Below are 7,464 nucleotides of genomic sequence, written 5' to 3'. Positions count from 1 at the left end.
GGATATGTTTTAAATAGGTACCTTCTTACTAATATTTTTTTGTGCCAAATATAAGTAATTCTGTATTATTGCTGTTTAAATTCAGATCATAGCAATGGGTTGTTACTTTTTTAATGAGTCCGCAAATACATCCCTTTTTGTATATAGCAGAAAACAAAATGATTACATTGATTCAGTTGTCTTACACTGAAGCAATATATTTATAACATAGAGAGAGATGAAAATGAAGACAATTTTGAAAAGGAATTGCTAAGTATAGACCAGGAATAAGCTAAATTATTGAATTTACTGAAGTTATGATGTTTGATAACCTTATAAAAATTTTTGTGTTAAGCTTGTCACGCACGGGGAACTATACTAAAATATATCTCATATCACTCACTATAGTAATGAGTGAGGCTGCATACCCGGAACTATACCTAATGTATATTATGGTTCCGTTTATGCAGGCTCACTCATTATTATAGTGAGCAATATGAGATGTAATATATCTATTATCGTATACCTCCTGGTCAGTAACAAGCTTTATGGGGAAATAGAAGGATCATTAATATACATGTATAATTTTTTATTCTTTATTTAATTGTCCTTTGTATAATTTAATTATTAAATTTAATAAATCAATGAATTTTTGTGTCTCTTCTGCCCTTTAATTTTCTCTGGCACGCTTGTGTTCTACCCTTTCCTCCTCTTTTTCTATCTGAAGCAATTGAGCTATGTTGGGTATTAGCGTTGTTCTTTCTTGTAATACATTCTCTAGTTTATTATTGGTAGCTTATTTCTGGAACTAGCTTTTTCTTTGAGAACACAGGATTCCATCTTCTAGGTGTTTGTCATATCTGTAACCAATTTTTTTTATTTAGAAAAGTGAAAGATATCTACTATGGGCCATTCCACGAACATACGCCTGTTTTGGATTATTTCGACAACGAATATTTTACTGTGCAACCTAAGAAGTACGAAAGTAAATGGCACTAATAATTATTCCAATAAATAACAATGTAATTTGCAATTTACTTTTGTTCTTCTTATTTTGCAACGTAAAATATTCGTTGTCGAAGTAATCCAAAACAAGCGTATGTTCGTGGAATGACCCATAACAAATATTAAAATTAGGTTTTATTCTTGTTATTGGGATTCTTCAATTTACCATGTAAATTATCCAATCTTTAAAATATTGTGTTTTGATATACATAGTTGGTTTATCCCTAGTTTACTATTCAATATACCAGTTGGATGGATTATAAATCTGTAGCGTTTTGACAATGATTGATATGTCCATCTAGCCTAATTTTTCAGGAGGGCATTTTGAAAGTTTAAATCATGTTTTGTCAACCCAAAAACGAAAAGTAATCAACATAAGAAATCAAGTAATATATCAAGTTCTGGCCTACCTAATACAGTAGAATCCAGATTATCCGTGCTCCTCGGGACCGAAGGTGGCACTGATAATCCGAACATGTATTTCTTATGTATAATAAGTACGTATACACATACATATTATAATATTATGTACCTACCATAAAAAGATAACAGAAAAAATAAATCTTTCATTATGAGTCTCTCTTTCGTCATATAGAGTTTCCGTTAAGTGATTTACAATGACGCTATGTTGATAAAACCTCAAAAATGCAACTTGAGTAATAGAAAATCATAGCACGGATAATTAGGGTTCTACTGTAAGTTAAAAGGGGACATGTGGGACAAAGGGGGTTTTACCTTCATCATACACATACCAAACTATACCAACTTGAAGAAATGTTACTAAATAGCATATCAAGCAAATAATCTCATTATGGCTAAAATCAGACGTAACATTAAGTTTTGCCATATTGCATGATATTTACAGAAATATAGTATTGAATTTAAATAAAAGTTTTCCCCACATTAACAAATTTTTACATCATTGAACAGTCATTAGGTTTGTTCTAGCATCAGTTTCAAACGGTTTGAAACCATCAGCGAATAGTCGACCAGCGCGAGTAGATAGGGGATAGCACTGGTGACTGTATTATGTTGTCTCACTGAGCAACTAATTGCTGACGGTTTCTGACTAGTTTGACTGTTTGCTAGAACAAACCTAATATTAATAATCATATAATATGTACATATATAATTATGTAAACAAAATTACCACTGCATCTGTTTCATTAGCTAGCTTGTCTTTATTTAAACTTGTCTTTGTCTTCTATTTTACATACAAATCAACAGTTTTCCTCTAATTTAAAATGGATTTACCTCTTGTTCAAGCTCTCCAGTAAACTATTTCAGCATAATCAATGTTTTCCTTCTAAAACAATATTGTTGTCTGATTAAAATATGGAAATGTATTTCTAAACCTTATGACTTTGTATACCTATTTTTTAAGTTGTAATTCTTTGATTTACTTACATTTCCTTCATTCCTTCTTCCAAAATGGAAATAAAATCGATAAAATCATCTTTGAAATACTTTGAATCTAATTATGTTAGGTTAAGTTAAAGCTGAAATTATAAAAATAAACATAAAAGTCAGGTGTGTTCGGAATCCAAACTTACTTTTAAGCTTATCTACCGGATAACTAACTGGAACATAAATTGACGTGAAAAGACGGGTACTTTTTATCTGGCGAATAAATATTTATCCTCCAGATAGCTAACTGCCAGATAAGAGCATATTTATTCGGAGGTGAAAAGACCGGGCCTTAATCTGTTTTCTTGTATAATCTACTTCGCAATAATTATGTGATATATTGGACTTAAAATGAATTCAAAAATTTTTTGTAATTGGGCAACAATGTCAACTTAGATCTCTGATGTAGATAATGAAGAGCAACGGTATCTACAGTTGGAAAAATGAAAGAATAGGGCTTTTCATCGATTGTCATTTGTTTCGAGCTTCTGTCATATGTTATATATAATCTGTGTATAATATTAATACAACACGGATTATACGACATATGACGGAAGCTCGAAACAAATGACTGTAAATGAAAAGCCCTATTCTTTAATTTTTCCAACTGCATATATTGTAATTGTATTATTAATTGGGTTAAGCATATTACCTGTGTGATATAAGCTATTGGAACAGCACGGTTTCTCAAACGAACAGTTGAAAGTGAAGTTCTGTCAATATATTTTTCTAAAAATGTTTTGAACATAGCGCTTGTTCACAATGGACGTAACCATAAGGTGAACGTAAACCGTTATCATTTCGTAAACCGTAATTTGTACATAATTTTATGCAGCAATCACAATAGACTTAAATTTTACGTAACAAAACAGGTATTTTGATTGTCAATTGTCAAAACGTTATTTATGGGTTGATGTAAATACCTACATGTTTGTTTTTGAATTTGTGTGCATTTATTTAACAGAAATATGAATACAGCTGGTTTGGCTTGTGACCTGCTTACCATTTTATTGTTACGGGTAATTTAAAAAACAAATACATAAACCAAAAAGAAAAAAGGAGAGGTTAGGAGTCTTATGAATGAAATGAGGTTGTATGATGCACAGTGGTTTTTACTTACACAAGGATTTTTATATACAATTTAAAAATGTTTTTCACCCTTACTATATTATAATTAGGGCTAGGGCTTTGAACGCACAAGCTGAATTAAAAGTTCAATATCCACGTTCTCCATTTTATTTAATTTATATTACCAAAACGTGAGATAAATATAGATTAATAGAGTAATGGGGTAAACAAAAACAAACCATAAGTAAACTGACAGAATCCACCCGTCTGAAATGTCAAACTTTTGATCACCAACATTAAAATACAAAAAATACTACAGTTATCCTTAAAATTCACGTAATTCGAACATAAAGTTGAAACAATCTCAACTTTATGTAATCCTTACGTTTAAACGTAAGACAACCATAACCATAAATTTTACGTTTGCCCATTGTGAATACTTACGTTTGATTTCTACATGTTCAACTTTATGAATTACGGATGCATTATGCGTAAATTACGTTTTACGTCCATTGTGAACAAGCGCTACTGCTCTATTAACAAATCTGATCAATACTTCATGCCTTCTTCGCAGGATCTTCTGGAAAGCTAAAAATACAAAATACTGAGCATTATTAACAAATTTTAGTTTTAAATAAAAATATGATTAATGAACTCACAAAATATTATAAAAAGCATATAGTCGTTTCCCTAGACACAACTGGCTAGTGATTTAAGTAGGTAATTTTTTTGTTTTTGGCCAATTTTGCCAAAATTACTAACTATTTAGTTATTATTTTTTTGCCAATTTTACCAAATTGTCAAAATTATTTACTAAAATCACTAGCCAGTTGTGTCTGAGACTAAGTTTAGCAAACCGACTATGCTATTCATACTGTATATTCATTAGTTGGTACTATTATAGTGTGTGGTCTACCATCCTGTCTATAAACGCATACATTAGCAAAAACGCAAAAAAAAATTAATTTTACAAATAATCGTTTGTTATTATCTCTATTTACTATTTTAGTTAGGAATAAGCAAGTTTGTGGCTTATTCGCAATTATTAAAATAATAAATGGATATTTTCTGAAATAGGGGCATGCCTTTGTTTACATATTTGCATACTAACCTTTGAAACGCTATTCCTGCAGATTTTTTATCTACATTGCTTCTGCTACTCCAACTGATTTTATGCACTATGTTAATAATACTATTAAAGTTATTATAAAAGTATCCGAATTAAAAAAATATTCTTAAAAAGCACAAATAAAAACAAACAACGATCACGCACGGCAAGGTGGCCAAGGCCAAGATGCTATGATGCATGCCAAGATGGCCGAAGCCGAAGCGCCGAGGCCGAAGTCCGAAGTGAGGTCATTGGTCGTTTTTAGTCACGTGATGCCCTCTCTAAGCACCATGCACAAATACATGCGCCGTGAATTTGAAAATGAACATATAGGAACATTGGTAGTATGTTCACAGAATGTCGTATGGTAACATTCCAGGAATAATTTAATCAGATGTTCACCGAATGTTCCCTAAATGTCCAGGACATTCAAATATTGATAGAACTTTGGTAGTATATTCCTGGAATGTTGTGTGTTGTTAGGGTAGTAGAGAAATTCCACGGTAATTTTTTGCACTTTAAACAATGAAACAATGTTTAATTATTTAACAATGTTTAAAGTATTCAAACAATGTTTAATTACTTAAATATAAATTTTATTTATTTTTAATAAAAATTTAAATTTCTGGTGCAACTATATTTCTATTAAATAATTATTACATATAAAAAATTATTATTATTACTATTAAATTTTGGTTAGGGGCCCGAAAATTATGTAGTGCCTCGGGCCTGATTTGAAGTAAAATAGGCTCTGCTTGGGTCATATCAATGTTAATCCCCTTTGCCTTATCGTCTTCTTTGGTCTTCCTCTCCTACTCCTTCCAGGAATCTGCACTTCAGCTATTCTTCGTATTGGGTGATTAACGTCTCGACGTTGAACATGACCAAACCATCTTAACCTATGCTCTCTCATTTTGGCATCAATTGGTGCCACACCTAGACTTCCCCTAATATACTCATTTCTAATTTTATCCTTCTTTGTCACTCCACTCATCCATCTAAGCATTCTCATTTCCGCCACATGCATTCGTTGTTCCGCTTTCTTTTTCACTGCCCAACATTCAGTTCCGTGCATCATAGCCGGTCTTATGGCTGTTTTATAGAATTTTCCCTTCAGCTTCATTGGAATTTTTCTGTCACACAACACACCACTCGCTTCTTTCCACTTGATCCATCCAGCCCTAATTCTACTGCATGCATCTCCATCTATTTCTCCATTACTCTGTAATACCGATCCTAGGTACTTAAAACTATTGCTTTTCACAATCATTTCACCTATTATATTATATTTTACTTTATTCTATACTATATATCTATTCTAATCTATCTATATATTTCATTTAATCTGTTACATTCTACTTTATTCTGTTTTAAATCAAATACTTTATTAGTAAGTATTATATCTACATATATACCTATTACATCTATTCTATTATATTCTACTCTATTCTATTTCAAGTTTATACTATACTATACAGTGATGAGCGCGCTAATAACCGGCAAAATAGCTCAAAAGATGGAAAATATATTAAGTTGTCAGATAAAAAGAAATGCAACTAGTGGAGGTGGGATTTTATCAATATTTACTTATAATTTACATTACCATTATGGATAGTTTCCACCTTTATACCTTTAAACGTCAGCTAGTTAACTTCGGTCATAATCACGGGTCATAATTCTACGTATGACGTTCTTTCAAACCTAGTTTTAATAAGTTATGTATCTCTTCTTCTTCTATTGTTTATTGGCCTCTACCTGTATGGGTATTTGGCTGGTCCATCGTCTTGGAATAAAGGAAAAATCCCCTATTCACCTAAAATTTATAGTTGATATCGGACAAATACAACAAGGGTAAAATCTTTTCTCGTACAGGGATAACTGCCGACCATTACACAATCTGCTTCTATTTCTTCTTCTCGTTATTTAGTTAATTGGCAATTTCGAATTGTCATGGGACAAATACAACAAAGGCAAAAACCTTTCTAGCTCAGGGACAACTGCCGATCATTACAAGATTTCCCTGGTGTAAGCTGGGAGAATTATCCGGAGGGATAAAACCCAATAAAGGAAGAAGAAAATGATCATTACAAGATTGCGTAATGTGGCCTCAGTTAGTTGAAGTGAAGAACCCAGATGATTACAGACTGTTTATACAAAAGATTGTATTGTTATTTTACCTAGATTTGAATTATCTAGTAATCTAGTCGTATGTAATTTTTGACATATTGTTCAAATTATTTATTATTTTATCCATTCATTTCCAATATTTTGCTTTCCTCATAACTACGTATGACGTTAACATGGCATTACCATTTTTTTTATTTCGCATAAAGTAAAAATCAATTGAAGACAATAAAGCAAAATAAAAACAGTTTAATTAGTAGTAATTTTTTATTCTAAAATTAATTTAATTTCTACCATGATTTTAGACGTCTCGCATGTCACTACAGAACTGTCGAAGGTTGTTTCAAATCCCATATTTGTGACTTTTTTTGCAATAATTAAATATTCAAATTTGGAATTATTGAGTTATTAACTCTAAATTGTAGATGGTTGATTTTTTTTCTTTTATTCTAACAGGATGAGCTGGCCAAAATACCCATGTAGGTAGAGGCTAACAAAACCAAAGAAGAAGAAGAAGATATACATAACCTGATAAAACTGAGTTTGAAGGAACGTCATACGTAGAATTAGAATTATGACTGAAGCTAACTAGCTGACGTTTAAAGGTATAAAGGTGGAAACTATTCATAATGGTAATGTAAATTATAAGTTAATACCGATAAAATCCCACCTCCAGTAGTTTCATTTCTTTTTATCTCACAATTCAATACATTTTCCATCTTTTGAGCTATTTTGCCGGTTATTAGCGCGCTCATCACTGTACATATATCTAT

The 7,464-nt window shown here is 31.4% G+C and overlaps 1 long non-coding RNA gene across 2 annotated transcripts; it reads right to left on the bottom strand.

Annotated features, from left to right (window-relative positions):
* Window positions 1-561: 561 nt before the first annotated feature.
* Window positions 562-2,835, bottom strand: LOC126882176 (uncharacterized). 2 transcript variants are annotated; one of them, XR_007697202.1, is made up of 4 exons: window positions 2,538-2,835; window positions 2,392-2,483; window positions 2,135-2,290; window positions 562-839 (listed from the first exon to the last, which is right to left on the bottom strand). It is a non-coding gene; the product is annotated as an uncharacterized LOC126882176 (long non-coding RNA). The 2 variants fall into 2 exon arrangements; XR_007697201.1 differs by having other exon boundaries at window positions 2,392-2,702.
* Between the last annotated feature and the right edge of the window lie 4,629 nt (window positions 2,836-7,464).

Source organism: Diabrotica virgifera, chromosome 3 (assembly GCF_917563875.1).
Source record: "Diabrotica virgifera virgifera chromosome 3, PGI_DIABVI_V3a".
Taxonomy (NCBI): domain Eukaryota; kingdom Metazoa; phylum Arthropoda; class Insecta; order Coleoptera; family Chrysomelidae; genus Diabrotica; species Diabrotica virgifera.
Note: the sequence above shows the minus strand (reverse complement) of the source record. Positions and strands in the feature narration are given on the sequence as shown.